We start from the raw sequence: 19,577 nt of genomic DNA, 5'->3' as shown, positions 1-19,577 counted from the left end.
CATTCATTCAGCCATTCTATGGCTTTTTATTGGAGTTTAGTCCATTTACATTCAATGTTATTGTTGATAAGTGGGAATTAACTCCTCATATTTTGTTATTGGTTTTCTGATTGTTTCATGGTCTTCTTTTCCTTCTTTCATCCCTTCCTCTCTTCTTTTAGTAAAGGTGATTTTCTCTGGTGGTATGCGTTACTTTCTTGCTTTTTTTGTGTATCCGTTGTATGTTTTTTGACGAGGTTACCAAGAGGCTTGCAAATACAATCTTACAACCATTATTTTAACCTGATGACAACCTAACACTGACTGCATAAACAAACACGCAAAAAGGAAAATAATAAAAACTCTGCACTTTAACTTTGTCTCCCCACTTTAACTTTTTGTTGTGTATTGTACTATGTCTTGAAAAGTTGTAGTTATTGTTGATAGGTTTATCATTTAGTCTTTCTACTTAAGCCAACAGTTTACACACCACATTTAGTGTTAATCTATTCCAAGTTTTCCTGTGTGCTTACTATTACCAGTGAGTTTTGTACCTTCAGATGATTTCTTCCTGTACATAATTATCCTTTTCTTTCAGATTAAAGAACTCCCTTAGCATTTTTTGTGAGACAGGTCTGGTCTTGATGAAATCTGTTAGCTTTTGTTTGTCTGCAGAGGCCTTCATTCTCCTTCATGCTTAAAAGATATTTCTGCTGGATATACTATTCTAGGGTAAAAGGTTTTTTGTTTTATTTTTTTAATTTAATCACTAGTTATGCCATGCCTCTCTCTCCCGACCTGTAAGATTTCCACTGAAAATTCTCCTGTCAGATACATTGAAGCTCCACTGTATGTAATTTGTTTCTTTTCTCTTGCTGCTTTTAGGATCATTTGTTTATCCTTGACCTTTGGAAGTTTGCTTACTAAATACCCTGAGGTAGTCTTCTTTAAATTAAATCTGCTTGGTGTTCTAGAACGTTCTCGTATATTTCTCCAGGTTTGGGAAGTTCTCTGATATTATCTTTTTTGAATAAACTTTCTACCCCTATCTCTTTCTCTATGTTCTCCAAAAAACAAAAGATATTAAATGCTGGTGAAAATATAGAGAATTTGAGACTCTTACACACTGTTAGTGGGGATACAAAACTGCAATTGCTATGGAAAATAATATGCAGGTTTTATTTTTAATTATGAAATATTAAAAATTAAATACAAAACTATCATATGATCCAGCAATACCACTTCTTGATACTTATTCGAAAGACTTGAAATCGGGATCTTAAAGAGATATTAACAATCCTGTGTCCACCGCAGCACTTTTCATAATAGCCAAGATGAGGAAATAAACTATATGTCCATTGACAGATAACTGACAAAGAAAATATGTAATATAAATATCCTGAAATACTATTTATCCTTTTAAAAAGGAAATTCAGCAATATGCAACAATATTGGTGAACACTGAGGACATGTTGAAAAACAAAAATATATTCTGAATAATATACTTCAAAAAGAATCCATATATTAATTTTAAAAATCTTAAAACTCCAAAATGAAATATATCTCTCCCTTGTATCTCTTTTTTCTTTTATGTTTCATCTCTTTTTTTCTCACCAGTGCTTTATGCAAGAATATCTCAACTTCCTTTTCAGTTTCCTCAGCTGTACTTCCTTAATTTTAACTATTACATTTTTCTTAAACAATATTTTATCTACTTCATATCACAGTTTTTCTATTTTATGTTATCAGTATCTCATTTCCTTTAAGATACTTATTATGCTTAAAAAATCCTTAATCTGTCTCTCCATTATCTACTGTAAGTAGTTATCTTATAATAGGTAACGTGTTATAGCAGATGATGTATAGTCAGTGAGTTATCTCTAGTTTATTAGAAGTGAGCTCTCATTCCATGTGTATGTAATATATACATTATATTATACCTATTGTATGTGTGTATATATATATGTACTATGTTTGAGTATATACATGTATGTGTGTGTAGTGTGTGTATATATCTATATCTATATTCCTATTTCTTTGTTTTGGGTTAGCTGTCAGTTTATTTTTCCTTGGATCATCAAGTATCCTGCTGGGTAATATAAACAGGTAAACAAAATAGAGTCATTCTGACTCAGTTGGTGTGGACTTAAGGATTCACTATTCAGATTGGAGAGTCTTAAGTCCCCATAGCCTGTTCTTGACTCCCTTTCCTGCTGTCTCTTTTTCTCTTTCATACATAAGCCTGACCTGAAGAGAAACACTATATTCCTTTGCCCTTGGTATCCCTCACTTCTGAGATGTTGTCTCATTTTCCTCCAGTTTCCCACTGTTTGTGGTGTATAAGGGAGAGAAAGTCAGGATGCTCATAGGCCATTTAACATCATGCTGAAACTGTCTCAATTTTCCCATATGACTGATGTTTATGGATTTTTTTGAATAACCATAGAAACTGACCCTACCAGTCTTAAAGCTTAAAACTTAAATTTGTCTTATCTGAGTTCTTTCTCAGGAAAGCAAGTTTGAGTGCTCCCAGAGAGTATCAAGAGACTGAAACTCACCAGATCACTGTATTCTGACAATGAGATGCCAGATCCCTCATCAATCATGATTGCTTTCTTGCCCCTCCCTAAATTTCTGTTTTCCCACACATAGTTACATTCCTTCCCCGTTATTTTTACCGCCAATTTTAATTGGTTAGAAAGACGGATTTGAGATTTATCTCCCATCTTCCAGCTAACACCACCTGAATACAGCCTTTCTTCCCTGGCAATACTCATTGTCTCAGTGATTGGCTTTCTGTGTTGCAAACAATAGGGCCTACACCAAACCCCTGGTGATTGCTAACAGTGCTTCTGTTGAGTCCACTTATTCCTCAGCAGTGCTCTGGGCTTGTCCTGATATTATCCACTTGCCCCTATAACTCTGGGTTTAGTCTAATTTTTTAACATACAGCTTTAGAGGGGACAAATGCAGTTTTGTTACCTGGATATATTGTGTGGTAAGTCTGGTTTTTGAGTGTAACTATCACCTGAATAGTGGGCGTTGTACTTATTAAATAATTTCTCATCCCTCACTTTCTGCCCACCTTTCTGAGTCTCCAGTGTTTGTTATTCTACTCCCAATGTCCATGTGTTCACATTACTTGGTTTCTACTTATAAGTAAGAACAAGAATATGCAGTATTTGACTTCTGTTTCTGAGTTATTACACTTAAGATAATGGCTTCTAGTTCCTTCCTTATTGTTGCAAAAGACATGATTTTATTCTTTTTTATGGCCGAACAGTATTCCATGGTATGCATGTACACACACACACACACACACACACACACACACCACATTTTCAGTATCCAAACATCTGTTGATAGACAGTTGGGTTGGTTCCATATTTCCTATTGTAAATGTGTTATGATTAACATATGAGTTCAGGTATCTTTTTTGTCTAATGATTTATTTTCTTTTGGGTAGATACCCAGTAGTGGTATTGCTGGATCAAATGGTAGCTCTGCTTCAGCTAATTGAGAAATCGCTCTGCTATATCACACTGATGAGGACGGGCAATGCATCAACAGCAGTGAGTCAAAGAGACAAAGCCTTTGGCAGTGGATTCTTACCCTCCTACACCTCAGGCTGTCCTCTGCCTCTTCAGGGAGTACTCATGGTCTTTATGTTGATTAATTGTATCCATCCAAAACTGTGTTTCTTCTGTGGCATCTCTAGGGTTGGAGCAGGGCAAGGAGCCAGCAGCCTAACCTAGTACAGTACACTATCTTGACAGCAACAGCATCTGTTTTGCTTTTATCTCTTTTGAGCTATTTATTTTCCTGTTCATTTTGGCTCAGAACTGATAAACTCATCTTCACTGGATGATATTAAACGTCACTCTTTTTACTTACTATGTAATTGGATTTAAAGCTGATCATGTTAGGCATTCAACAATAAACATTTTTTTTTCTTCTTGCTTTTCATTGATTTTGCTTATTGTCAATGTTTTCCTTCACCCAATACCTAGTTATTATATTCTTTCTATCCATTTTACTCTGGTATAAAATACAAATCCTCCATTAAAGAAAACAGTAAAATGCAATCTGGATTGAATTTCATGATAAAATGTATTTTTTAAAGCAAAGAGTTCTTTAATAGTAAAGAATTTTTCATCAATAATATAAGCCGCTTATATTAAATTGCAGCACTGTTGCAGATGTGCATGATGAATTGCTCCTGAATGCATACTTTCCCACAGATTTGAAGCATATGACTAAGTTAAATATCATATTTGCTATGGAGTCACACAGCCCTTGCAGAAAAGCTTGGCAAAATATAGAATGTGTTCTATTTGCTAGGAAGTGCTATCTCACCATATATCAAGGCAATCATTTACAGAAAGAAGAAAAATAGCTAGTCTTCACATGACTAAATTGTGAATTCGCCATCCTTCTGATTGGCTCTACTAGGTTCTAAGTTGCACCTCCAAATGTACCCCCCGTGACTCATAACCAGTTCATCCTGACTTTGCTTGCCAGTTTTCCATGATTGAACTATTTCTGATCTTATCTTTTTAATAAAACTTTATTCATTCCGGGACCAAATTTTAGCTATTTTTCCACAGTCTTAATACCCGCTTAATTATTTCTCTTTATAGGAAATTTTTTGAGAGGATGTTGTTTAAATAAATGTTTCTGAAAGTGTGGCTCCACTGAAATAGAACTTTCAGGTAAGGTCTAGGGGTAGATTTTTAAAATCAAATCTCCTAGGTGATTGTGAAGTGCACAAATATTTGAAAAACATTGCCCTAAAGTAAAGGATTAAATAACACTCAAGTTATAGGCATCAGTAAAAAGGTACAGTGGAAATACATTTAGGCAAGTATGAGGAGTCTACTTTCCTTCAAAACATATCATAATGTTGAACAAGTACTGTACCCAGACATAAAGCTTGACAGCAATGAGTTAAAAATTATTTAAATGTTTAGTATTCCCACTCTGCACTTACTATATATAATTTTTATATCTTGAAAGCATATGTCCCATGACACTTGTTCTTGGTGTAAAACCACAAGTGTATCCATCTAATTGTCCTATAGAGTATAAAAGTGAGGGACATGGTTTTTAGACTAATACTGGGTTCAAACACCAACACCATCAATTGCTGGTTTTCAAGAACATGACCTGTTCTCTTATTTCCTAATGGTTCTCTCTTTCCTGTTTCTTATATCTTTTCTTCATCTCAAACTGGATATCCTTCCTTCTAGCATATCCCTTCCATTATTAATCATCTTCACTGCAGCCTTAAATTACTCTTGGGTATTTTTCATGCCTCCTGGCTTAAGTGAAATCAGGGCCTTCTCAGAGAAAAAAAAAAAGTTTCTTTTAACTCTGAAGCCAATCATCATCCTGTCATGCCCCATAATACATGTTTAAGGGAACAACCCACTCCACTATTCCATCTCAGTCCCTCTTTACTCTGATCGTTTTGGGGATCTGATCACCATTACTGCTCTTTCTCTGAAATCATGGAATACAGACTTTAAAACTGGTCATACAGTTTAGGCACTTTTCAGATACTTATTATCATGCTGTATAGAACATTTTTTTTTTTTTACTGAAATACATAAAAAAGCAAGATATGTGTTTTATATAATTCCTTTGATCAGAGAAGAATGTATGAGCTGTGTGTATGGGGATCTCCTCTCTTTCTACCGGACAAGCAAGACCTGGACAAGCAAGAATCCTATAATGAGCTCCATGTTTTGGAGGGTATACATATCACAAGCAAAACACGAGTATTTATTATATTATAAAAATTTATTTAAGAACACATAAGTGCCTTTTTACTCAGTTCCAGAGATCAGGGTGGCATAGCACATCTCAGTTGCTTTAGTGACTAAAATCTGTAAGGTCTCCAGAGAAACAACACTACATGTCTTGCTTTTTGTCTCCAAAAAAAAAAAAAAAAAGTTATATGTTATGCCAGCATCTATGTCATTGAGAGTAGGCATTGCTTTGGAGTGACAGAAAAATTTGAATGACAGAATGCTTATGGAAGAGAAAATACACCAACTTGTTAATTTATTTCTCTTATGTAGCATAAATGCCAATAGATTATTGCATAAAAACTATTATTTTCAACATTCTCAGTAATGTCAGGGTATCTATTTTCTATGTTTAAATTCATTTTTCTTATGTAATAATTTATTTTCCAGAGTTAGTCATCAATTAGCACATTTTTTAAAACAATTTTTCTTGACTGAGGGTAATTTTGCCATATTTAATAATTCATATTGCCCTATATTTGTAGGTCCAGTTGTAAAGACATGAAACATGACAAGAATTGAGTACATTAGCAACTGCATGGATGGTGAATGCTGAGATTAAAATATTAATATTTTTGTAGAAGCAAACTTAAAATATCAAAAATTAAATAATAATAAAAATATTGAAACAGAAAAATGTCATTTGTTTAATGCATTCTGATCTAAAATTCAGTATTAATTAAATATAATTTGTATTTGCATTTAATTTGAATAGACAAATTTAAATTTTGAGAAGACTACAATTGTTTTGAAAACACATATGAAAATATCTTTTACATTTACATCAACACTCATTTTTGCTTAAGTAAGATCACATTTAAATTTTGTATGACTGAATAAAATTATAATTGTTGAATCCTTTATGTTATCACTGCCAATAGAATGACAATTATAAAACATCTTGATTATAACATAGTCAACTTTTTATGAAATAACTATATGTTAATTTGTGAATTACATTGATTTATTTCCATCCAAACATCACCAGCCTAATACCTAACACCTAATACCTAAACAAACTTAATACCTAAATTTGTGAAATAACCAATTTAGTCCTTTCTTACATAAAAGACTTAACTTTACACATTTTTTATTTTATCATAAATAAATTATAGTTTTCAAGAAACATTTTATTCAACATTAACCTTGACTTACAACTTTTAAATATATGGGTTTATAGTGTAGGCTGAGAATCCGTAATCTGATAATATGAAATCCAAAAGGCTCCATAATCGTAAAGCGTTTGAGTACAAACCAGATTCTACAAGTAAAAATTTCACACCTGAACACATGTGACAGATTTTATTCAAAATAGTGGTACTCAATACAGAATTTATTCAACATCCCCAAGGGCAAAAAGACTCTCAAAACCCTCTTCAGCTGTGATATATCTTTTCTGCACATGCCAGACTCCCCCATGCAAGCACACATGAAAAGGATGCACATGCATCTTTGGCAGGTGCACAGGCCAGACACACCGTGACAAATGTCCCACAATGCCTCACAGGGGGCCAACACACACACCCCCCGCCACACACACATTATATATATTTGTCATATATATAATATATATAATACACTGTGTGTTTTTGCTTATTTTCTGCCCTGTGGTACAAAGATATTGTTGAAAATAACAAAAAGGCCTGTAGATATGCCTATGAGTACCAGTGATAAGAAAAAGAGGAAGCATTTCTGTTTATCTATAGCATACAAAGTCAAAGTGTTGGGGAAACTGGATAGTGTCGCGAGAATCATCTTACAGAAGAATACGGTCTTGGAATCACCACCATATACGACCTGAAGAAACAGAAGGACACAATGTGGAAGTTCTATGCTGAAAGTGATGAACAGAAGTTAATGAAAAATAGAAAAATACTACATAAAGGAAGAAATGAAGATATCTATCATGTAATAAAAGAGTAGATCCATCAGCATCACACATAGGACACTTGATGGTACTCTGATCATGAAATAGGATAAGATCTATCATGATGAGCTGAAAATAGTAGGGAGCTGTGAATATTCAACAGGCTGGTTTCAGAGAAATGAACAAAAGACATGCCATTAAATTTTTAAAGATCGATGGTGATAGAGTATCTGCTGATCATGAAAAAACGGATATATTCATTGAAGAGTTTGCCAGGGCTATTGCTGATGAAAATCTGATGTCATAACAAGTTTATAATGCTGATGAAATATCATTAATTTGTCATTATTGCCTCAGAAAGATACTGACTACAGCCAATGACACACCTTTTTGAGGAATTAATGCCAAGGACAGATTAATTGTTCTGGGATGTGCTAACACAACAGGCATGCATAGGGATAGTCAGACCATTTTATGCCATCCAGTAATGACAGTATTTATAAAACAAAACTACAAAACAACAAACAAATAAATAAAAGGTAAATGCTTAATTACTTATCATTCTCTCGACCAGTGGAGTCCTATCTGCTTCCAATGATAGTGAAATGCTATAACCAATGTTTCCTTCTACTCACCTTCAACTTCACCAATCTTTCCCAGAACGTTTGTAAATCTGTCTCTTATTTCTCTGCCGCCCAGGCTGGAGTGCAGTGGCCGGATCTCGGCTCACTGCAACTTCCGCCTCCCGGGCTGACGCCATTCTCCTGCCTCAGCCTCCAGAGTAGCTGGGACTACAGGCGCCTGCCACCTCGCCCAGCTAGTTTTTTGTATTTTTAGTAGAGACGGGGTTTCTCCATGTTAGCCAGGATGGTCTCCATCTCCCGACCTCGTGATCCGCCCGCCTTGGCCTCCCAAGGTGACTTTTGATATGTGTAAGGCACATCATGCTAACATTTATTAAAGAATAGTTTCACAAGTCACTGAAATTTAAATAGGAAGGTTAATATTCAGCATGGGTTTAAACCAGTGGTCCCCAAACCTTTTTGGCACCCGGGACCTGTTTTGTGAAAGACAAATTTTCCATGGACCAGGGTAGGGGGGTGGATGATTTGGGGATGATTCAAGCATAGTACATTTATTGTGCACTTTATTGCTATCATTATTACATTGTAATATATAATGAAATGATTACACAACTCACCATAATGTAGAATCAGTGGCAGCCCTGAGCTTGGTTTTCTGCAACTAGATGGTCCCATCTAGGGGTGATGAGAGACAGAAACAGATCATCAGGAATTAGATTATCATAAGAAGTGCACGACCTAGATCCCTCTCATGCACAGCTCACAATAGGGTTCACGCTCCTATGAGAATCTAATGCCGCTGCTGATCTGACAGGAGGTGGAGCTCAGGTGGTAATGCAAGCAAGTGATGGGGAGTGGCTGTAAATACAGGTGAAGCTTTACTCGCTCACCACGCCCCTCTTCCCGCTCATCTCACCTTCTGCTGTGTGGACTGGTTTCTAACAGGCTGGTTGGTGACCTGGGAATTGGGGACTCCTGGTTTAAACCACTTCAGAAATCACAAATTGGCCTTGCTGCTTTTAACAATGTAAGTTCTGACTGCTTTTAGACCATCTAACCTAAAATAATAGGGGAACCTTTCCCTAGATAAACACTAAGTGTTTACCAAATAATGCTTACCATAATAAGTAGCAAAATTTGATTATAATCTCACTTATATTGTGGGAACGATATGACCAATGCAAGGAGTGTTTAATATTACTAGGTTCTAATTCAAAATTTAAAGATTAAATAATATAACCAAGAAAGGGATTCTTGTTGCATTCTTTGATACATTCTCATGTTGAACACATTCCTGGAAAATACTCTCTTGATAACTTAGTTTTCATGTTCTCATAATATCCATCTTTTGAGAACTTTCTTACAAATAGAGTAGGTTAGAGAGCACCCATTTAGGGTTTCCAGAGGAGAAACAATGCTCTAATCTAATCAGCAATACTTTTCCAATTGTTCCCAATTATCTGAAAATATGTTACTAATAAAATTAACTCTGCTAATTGTACATTTTAATATATTTGGGTATCTATTCAGTCATGAATAAAAATCATTCTATGGCCATCTCAACTCTGATTTCTCTGCTGTCATCAAACTTGAAGAACCATGTGAAAAATGACAGTATTTCTTAATTTATTTTAATTACTTTGTGGTATTATCACTTTTAAAATTTATAATATCAAATAGAATCTATTTTTTTTTTTTTTTTTGCTAGCAATCCAAGAGAAGAAATGTTTATTCTCAAGAAACGCTCCAGGTCAAACATTTAAATATTAATGTGGTGAGGGGGTATGAGGTAGTGGGAAGTGGCTGACTACATTTCATGAATACTAAACTTTAATTTTATCTGGCATCCTTGAGAAGTTCAAATGACTCATTTATTTAAAAATAACAATAAAGGAATATTTTGAAAGTTGTTCTAATCTGCATTGAGTTACAAGTAGTACACTTCATTTTAAAGTCACATATCCAGGAGAAATTTGCTTTTCTAAATCTAATTCCTCATTGGATATTATATCATTACCTTACATTTTATCATTATACACAACTAATTTGACTAATTAATCAAAAGAAAATAGGATGGAAAACTTAAGAGTTAATTGTTTTACAAAAGTTTAATAAGTAAAATGATCCCTGTAAATGGCAAAGAGAATAGAGAAAGTTACTGTGTCTCGACCATCAGTTAGAAAATTGTGTTAAATTGATTCAATTATTAACATCTTCTTAGTGTAGTTAGAATGTTATAGCTATTCTTTTATCTATGCATTCAACAAACATTGAAGGAACATCAACCATGTCCTTGGCACTCTCCTAAAAATACTGGGATTAAACAAAGCTCTTGTTTCATGGAGCTTAGACCATTCTGAGAGAAATATCCAGACCGTGTTAAATCATGTTTGGGACAAGTACAACAAGGAGAAAATAGATGACAAAATGAATGCACTTAACATAGGACCTTATCTAATTTAGGTGAATAGGATTTATGTTCTTCAGGAAGAAATTTGAAACACATATTTGAAGGTTAATTAGTAATTTTCAAAAGACGGTTAAAGCAGGAAAGAATAATATATGTTAAAGTCCTTAGGTGGAAGAAACAAGGCATTCAGATACTAAAAGGTGACCACAGAAACTGGAGACCCGTGAGGAAAAAAGAAAGACATCTAACATCTTGCTGAAAGGATAAATAAGTGACATTTCATTCAGAGCCAAGAAGACCACAGTAATGGGTTTTGATGTAAAAGCACTGGGAAGCTATTAAAGGGGATTAAATGGTCAGGTTGTAAAATGGTCAGGTTTATGTGATTAAAAACTTTGTGCTGAGAAACAGTTTCCTGTTCCACATGTAGGAAGCTTGAAAGTTGCCACTCTGTCCTAACAACAAGTAAAAAGTGAAACTGACCTGAAAATCGACAACTTTTCTTGGATCGGTGAGAGAGGTGAGGACTCAGGGCAAACTGCAACCCTAAAGATTGGAGAGACAGACAAGGAAATACAGGCAGTCAGGGCTTCACAGAGCAAAGACTCAGGAATGGAAACTTCCATGGGAAGGATTACTTGAGTAAAAAACCCTGAATTGTAATTGATGAGTGCTAAAGGCCCAGTGTGGACACATCTGAGAGTTAAAAATTCCACAGACTCAGTTACACATCACAACCAAACCCTTTATAAGTTTTATCTCTAGAAGCTCTACCAGGTTCTCAGAGTGAAGACCAGGAAAAAAAAAAAAAAAAAAAAGAAAGAAAAGAAAAAAAGATCTCATGCTTCTGGCAGAGAAAGGGGAAAAATAATGAAATTTGCCAGTGTTCTCTGTTCTTCTTAATAAGGCCTGCTCTCAGGAAAAACTAGCTAACCCCAGCTGCTATAGTTTGACTCTGTGTCCCCACCTAAATCTCATTTTGAATTGCAACGCTGATGTGTCCAGGGAGGGAAGTGATTGGATCATGAGGTTGGTTTCCCCCATGCTGTTCTCATGACAATGAGTGAGTTCTCAGGCGAGCTGGTGGTTTTAAATTGTGGTACTTCCTCCTTCTCACAAGCTCTCCCGCCTGCTGCCTTAGTCTTCCGCCATGATTGTAAATTTCCTAAGGCTTCCTAGCCATGCTTCCTGTTAAGCCTGAGGAATTGTGAGTCAATTAAACCTATTTCCTTTATAATTACCCAATGTTAGGTAGTATTCTTTATAGCAGTGTGAGAATGCACTAATACACCAGCCTCACCTTCAGGGGTATTATCAGAGCCTAACTGTCCTGTGGGAAAGAAAATAGCCAATTCTAGCTCACTCTAGCCGTCCACGGGAGAAAAGAGAAATACTCAACTTCAGCCTGCTCTAGCCACACAGTCCCACCTAAAAGGGGAGAAAAACTTAGAAATACTTGTGAAGTTCACAGTTCAGAGGCATTAGCTCATTAAAAGCATAACACCTAATTAGAGGACTGTAGAAATCTTCCCTTGACCTCCACATCTTACCACCACATTGCTAAAGGCCTGTGTACAGAAGTTCATGTCCAGCTACCAAGGAAAATTTACAAAGCGTGTTGAAAGGCAATGAACACAATTTAAACAGATTGAAAAAGCCTAAGAACCAGACATGACAGGGATGCTGGAATTATCAGACCAGGAATTTAAAACAATTCTGATTAATGTGCTAAGGTTCTAGCAGATAAAGTAGACAGCAGGCAATAACATATGGACAATGTAAGCAGAAAAATGGAAATCCTAAGGAAAAAGCACAAAGAAATGCTAGAGATCAAAAACACTGTAACATAAAGAATGCCTTTGATGAGGTTTCTTTCTTTCTTTCCCTCCCTTCCTTCCTCCCTTCCTTCCTCCCTCCCTTCCCTCCCTCCCTCCCTCCCTCCCTCCTTTCTTTCTTTCTTTCTTTCTTTCTTTCTTTCTTTCTTTCTTTCCTTCTTTCTTTCTTTCTTTCTTTCTTTCTTTCTTTCTTTCTTTCTTTCTTTCTTTCTTTCTTTCTTTCTTTCTTTCTTTCTTTCTTTCTTTCTTTCTTTCTTGAGACAGAGTCTCTCAGTTGTGCAGGTTAGAGTGCAATGGCGCGATCTCAGGTCACTGAAACCTCCACCTCCTGAGCTCGTGCCGTTCTCCTGCCTCAGTCTCTCAAGTGGCTGGGATTATAGGTGCACACCACCACACCCGGCCAATTTTTTGTATTTTTAGTAGAGATGAGATTTCACTATGTTGGCCAGACTGGTCTCGAGCTCCTGATCTCATGACCTGCCTGTCTCAGCCTCCCAAAGTGCTGGAATTACAGGTGTGAGCCACCACACCCAGCTTGATGAGCTTTTGAGTATATTGAATGTGGCTAAAGAAAAAAAAAAAAGTCTGTGAAGTTGAAGATAGGACAATAAGATTCTCCACAACTCAAAAGCAAAAAGAACAAAGACCTAAAATCATTGTAATAGAATATCCAAGAACTACAGGATAAGTATAAAAGGTAAAATTTACACTTAATAGGAACATTAGAAGGAAAATAAATAGAGGAAGAAACAGAAAAATATATTTGAAATAATAACAAATGAGAATTTCCCTAAATTAATGTCAAACACAAAAGCATAGATAGAGGAAGCTCAGAGAATGCCAAACAGCATAAATGACAAAAAACAAACAAACAAAAACCCCTACACTTAAGCATATCATTTTCAAATGACAGAAAATCAAAAATGAAATGAAACAATTTATTTTAAGCCAGAGAAAAAAATACCTTTCCTGCAGAGGAACAAAGATAATAATTACATTCGACGTCTCCTGAGAAACCAGGCACGCAAGAAGACAGTGTACTGAAATATTTAAAGTTTCAAGATCAAAACAAACAAAAAACCCAGAATTATGTACCATGCAAAATTACCCTACAAAAGTGACAGAGAAATGAAGACTTTCCCAAACAAACAAAAATTGAAAGGGTTTGTTGCCAGCATACCTGCATTTCATGAACTGTTCAAAGTTTTTTGGGAAAAGAAAAGTAATATAGGTCAGAAACTTTGACCTGTATTACAAAAGGAAGAGCACTGAAGAATGAATAAGTGAAGTTAAAATAAAAACTTTTTTATTTTTAATTGATCTAACAGATATGGCTTATTTAAAATAATAGCAACACTGTATTTGATTATATATGCTTATGTATGTATCTCATGTGTGTGTGTATAGGTGAAATGAATGACAGTAATAATACAAGGTATGAAAGGGAGGATTTAGGAATATTTTGTTATTCTAAGGCACCACATTACCCATGAAGTGGCACAAGTGTTGTTTAAAAGTGAACTTGGGTTAATTGTGAGTATATATTGCAAACTGTAGAGTAACCACTTAAAAAAAGTAACAAGGTGTAACTGATTTGCTAAGAAAGGAGAAAAAATTGAGATAATATAAAATGCTCAATTAAAACCTCAAAAGCAACCAAAGAATGGAGATAAAAATAGGAATGAAGATCAAGGACAACAAACAGAAAATGGTGATAAATATGGTAGATATTAATATAAACACATCAGTAATCACTTTCAACATCAGTGGTCTAAATATACCAATTAAATGGCAAAGATTGTCAGAGTGGATCAAAAAACAAGAGACGGCTATATGTTGTCTATAAGAAACCCACTTCAAATATAAAGGCACATATAGATTAAAAGTAAACGGATGGAGAAAAATATACTATGCAAACACTAACCAAAAGAAAGTAGAAATAGCTATGTTAATTTTATACGTAGCAGAATTCAAAGTCAGGGAAGTTATCAGGGATAAAGAAGGGCATTACATGAAGATTTAGAAGTCAGTTCTCAAAGAACACCTAACAATTCTTAATGTGTGTGCACCTAACAATAAAGTGTCAAATTAAACAAGTCATAACTGATATCTGCAAGAAGTCAATAACTCCATTGTCAAATTGGAGACCTTAACACTCTTTCATCAGAAATAGATCAGCAGGCAGAAAATCTGTAAGAAACTAGTTGAACTCAATTACCCCATTAATCAATTGGATACAATTGACGTTTATATACCACCATATCCAACAAGAGAATACACATTATTCTTAAGTTCACATACAACATTCATCAGCATAGTCCACATTCTGGGTCAAAAATAAATAAATAAACACACCTTCACAAATTTAACAGAATAGAAATCATACGATGCTCTCAGACAATAATGGATTAAACTAAAAATTTACAATAGAAAGATAATTCCAAAGTATGTACAGATTAAACAACAAGCCTGTACATCTGAGATTAGTCAAAGATGAAATATCATAAAAAGTTTAAAAATTTTTAAGTGGACATGAAAATATACTGTAGGAAAATTTGTGAGATTCAGCAAAAGCAGTGCTTAGAGGAAAATTTGTAGTATTGAATACAATTTTAGAAAATAAGAAAAATCTAACATCACTGATCTGTATTTCTACCTTAGGAAACTAAAGAAAGAAGAAAAATTAATCCCAAGTAAGAAGAAGAAAAGTAATAATTAGTGCAGAAATCAATAAAATTAAAAACAGGTAATTAATAGAGAACATTGGTAAAACTAAAAATTGATTATCGGAAAAGATCAATTAGATAATCTGTTTTTTACAAGAAAGAAAAAACTGTAGAGCAATATCTCTCATAAACACAGATGCAAAAATTCTCTGCTGGGCATGGTGGCTCATACTTGTAATCCCAGCACTTTGGGAGGCCGAGGAGGGCAGATCACCTGAGGTAGGGGGTTCAAGACCAGCCTGACCAACATGGTGAAACCCCCTCTCTGCTAAAAATACAAAATTAGCTGGCCTTGGTGGCTCATGCCTGTAATCCCAGCTACTCAGGAGACTGAGGCAGGAGAGTCGCTTGAATCTGGGAGGCGGAGGTTGCGGTGAGCTCAGATTGTGCCACTGCACTTCAGCCTAGGCAAGAAGAGCAAAACTCCATCTAAAAATAAATAAATAAATATTATCAACAAAATATTAGTAGGAAGAATCTAAATATGTATAAAAATAATTATATACCACACTAAGTGGAAATTATCCAAGGCATACAAGACTGGTTCAACATTTAAAATTAATTAATGTAATTCATCATATGAAGAGTTCAAAAAAATCATGAAATTATATCAACAGATGCAGAAAAAGCATTTGGCAACATTTAATACTCAATTGTAATAAAATTCCTAGTAAACTAAAAATAGGGAGAAACTTTCTCAAATTAATAAAGAAATATCTTTTAAAAATAGCCTATAGTTAATATAATACTCAATGGTAACAATTAGAATCTTTCCCAAGAAGATCAGAAACAAGGCAAGAATGTCCCTTCCCATCACTCCTTTTCATTATTGTATGGGAAGTCCTAGCTAATGCAATAAGACAATATAAGGAAATAAAATATATACAGGCAGAGAAGAAAGAAATAAAACAGTCTTTGTTTGCAGATGAAATGATTCTCTGTGTAAAACATTTGAAAGAATTGAGAAAAATACCTCCGAAAGTAATAAGCAATTATACCAAGTTTGCAGAATACAGGGTTAACACACAAAAATCAAACATTTTTCTACATACTAGCAATGAACAAGTGGAATTTGAAATAAAAAACATACAACCATTTACATTAGCACCCCCCAAAGGAAACACTTCGTTATCAATCTAACAAAATATGTACATGATCTATGTGAGAAACACTACAAAACCTGATGAATGAGATCAACTAAATAAATGAAGATATGTTTCATGTTCATAGATGGGAAGACTCAATATTATGCTTCCTCACAAATTAATCTGTAGCTTCTATGCAATCTCAGTCAAAATCTGAGTGGGTTATTTTGTGGACATCAACAAACTGATCCTAAAGTTTTTACAGACAGACAAAAGGCCTAGAATAGCCAGCACAATACTTCAAGAGAAGAACAAAATTAGAGGACTGAGATTACCCAAAATCAGAACTTACTATAAAGTTACAGTAATCAAGACAGTGTGGTATTAACAAAAGAGTAGACAAATTGACCAATGGAACAGCATAGAGAACCCAAAATAAGCCCACATACATATACTCAACTGATCTTTGACAAGGGAGTGAAGGCACTGCAATGGAGCAAAGGTGGTATTTTCAACAAATAATTCTGAAACAACTGGACATCCATATGCAAAAAAAAAAAAAAAAAAGTAGACACAGACCTTAAACCCTACAGAAAAATTAACTTATAATGATTCATAAACTTAAATATAAAATACATAACTATAAAATTATTGGAAAATAACATAGAAGAAAACCTAGATGATTGTGGATATGCTAATGACTTTTAAGATATAAGACCAAATGTATGTTTCCAAGAAAGAAATAATTGACAAGATGGAATTCATTAAAATTAATAACTTTTGTTCTATAAAAGAGAATTAAGTGGGGAATGAGAAGACAAGCCACAGACTGGAAAAAATATGTGCAAAATATGTATCTGATAAAGTACTGTTGTCTGAAATTTCTATTTAAAAACTTTATAAGTTAACAATATGAAAACAATCCGTTTAGGAAAAATGGCTAAAGGGGCCAGGCATGGTGGCTCATGTCTGTAATTCCAGCACTTTGGGAGGCCAACACAGGTGGACCACCTGAAGTCAGGAGTTCGAGACAAGCCTGGCTAACATGGTGAATCCTGTCTCTACAGAAAATACAAAAATTAGCCGAGCAGCTGAGGCACGAGAATTGCTTGAATCCAGGAGCCGGAGGTTGCAGTGAGCTGAGATCACACCATTGCACTGCAGCTTGGGCAACAGAGTGAGATTCCATCTAAAAAAAAAAAAAAGAAAAGAAAAGAAAAAGAAAAAAGGGCCAAAGACCTGAAAATACACCTCATTGAGGAAGACACATAGATGACAAATAAGCATATAAAAATATGCTACATATCAACTTACATATGCACAAGAACCAGAACACGGATGTTTATAGCAGCTTTATTCATAATTGCCCAAACTTAAAAACAACCAAGATATCTTTCAGTACATGAACAGATAAACTGTGGTACATTGAGTCAACAGAATATTATTCCACAGTAAAAAGATGAGCTATCAGACTTTTAAAAGACATGAAAATACCTTAAGTTAATATTGTGAAGTGAAAGAAGCCAATCTGAAAACACTACATATTGTATGATTTCAACTATATGATGTTCTAGAAAAGGTAAAACTGGCCGGGTATGGTGGCTCATGCCTGTAATCCCAGCACTTTGGGAGGCCGAGGTGGGCACATCATGAGGTCAGGAGATAGAGGCCATCCTGGCTAACGTGGTGAAACCCCACCTCCACTAAAATAAAGAAAAAAAAAATTAGCTGGGCGTGGTGGTGGGCACCTGTAGTCCCAGCTACTTGGGAGGCTGAGGCACAAGAATGGCATGAACCTGGGAGGCACAGCTTGCAGTGAACCGAGATTGCGCCACTGCACTCCAGCCTGGGCAACAGAGAGAGACTCCGTCTCAAAATAAAACTATGGAGATAGTAGAAAGATCATTGGTTGCCAGAGATTAGAGGTGAGGTAGGAGGGATGAATAGATGGAGCACAGAGGATTTTCAGGGCAGTTAAAATATTCTGTATGATATTATAGTGATAGATAAATGCCACTGTACATTTGTCCATCCCGTGGAATGTGTGACACCAAGAGTGAGCCCTAATATGTGTTATAGACTCTGAGTGATAATGATGTGTCAAGGTCGGTTCATCAGTTGTAACAAATGTAACACACTGGTGGGGCATGTTGATAGAGGGGGAGTTTATACAAGTGTGGGGTCAGGAAGTACATGGGAAATCTTTGCACATGAGTCTCAATTTTGTTGTGAACATAAAAATACTCTAAAAAACTCCTAAAAAGCACACTTGATTTTGGGTTTTAGAGATTGAACTGCAGAGATTTAACATGCAGATGTGTGGAGACAAGTTACTATGGTACTGCTTGATCTGGGTAGAGAAGATTGTGGTTTGTACAAAGGTGGACACAATGTAAATAGGTGCAACTAGTGAGTTAAACTGCATATTAGAAAATATAAATGTAAAAAAGTGACTATATGTGAAGTTGATACATATTAAGTTTCAAGAATATATTTTATGTTGATGTCATGAGTAATTGCTTCACTGATAGCGATGCTGGCTCATTCTACTGTTATTCATGAATTGTGTCTTTTTCATGACTGTTTATTCTTTTTCATTTCCAAAACTTACGTTTTTTGAATCTTGGACCAGGACTTGATTCTGTAATTCTTCCCTCCCCTCCCCTCCCCTCCCTTCCCCTCTCCTTCCCTCGCATTTCCATCTTTTTGTCTCTCTTCTTTTTATCTCCTCTGTCTTGTTTTATCTTCTTTTCTCGTTTCTTATAGTCTCCTTTTTCTCATCTTTTCTCTATTCTTATTTTCTCAATCTAGCTTATTCCATAAAATTCCTCATCAAATGCATTGTTGTCACAAATAAATCTATGGAAGAGTTATTTCCAGAGTTTCTCTCTGGAAACAAGCACAGAGATGGAATCTGGTATGCAGAATATTTATTAGGGATCAACACTTGTGGAAGGTGAGAAGTAGGATTGGGCAGAGGAAAAAGTCAAACTACAGTGCAGGTCGAACAAACCAATCCCATAGGAAACACCAGAGAACAGTGGCCTAGATTTGTCCTACTGAGGTCAAACTTGTATATCTTCACCGCAATCAGTTATTGACACTTGATGCTTTGAAAATGTGTGCTCTGGGGAGAAGGAGCATTCTTTAGCAGAACAGACCCTGAAAGTGCTGATAACTGGAGGGTGTCTGCTGCCAGCACTCCCATCACCAAGGTCAATAAACCTTTCTATGAGGGAGAATCAGGCAGTATATCTCATTTTATATGGCTTTCTGTTAAT

The sequence above is a fragment of the Macaca mulatta genome, chromosome 6 (genome assembly GCF_049350105.2).
Source record: "Macaca mulatta isolate MMU2019108-1 chromosome 6, T2T-MMU8v2.0, whole genome shotgun sequence".
In the NCBI taxonomy this organism is placed as follows: Eukaryota; Metazoa; Chordata; class Mammalia; order Primates; family Cercopithecidae; genus Macaca; species Macaca mulatta.
The sequence above is the reverse complement of the archived record's forward strand: the minus strand, read 5'-3'. Positions refer to the sequence as shown.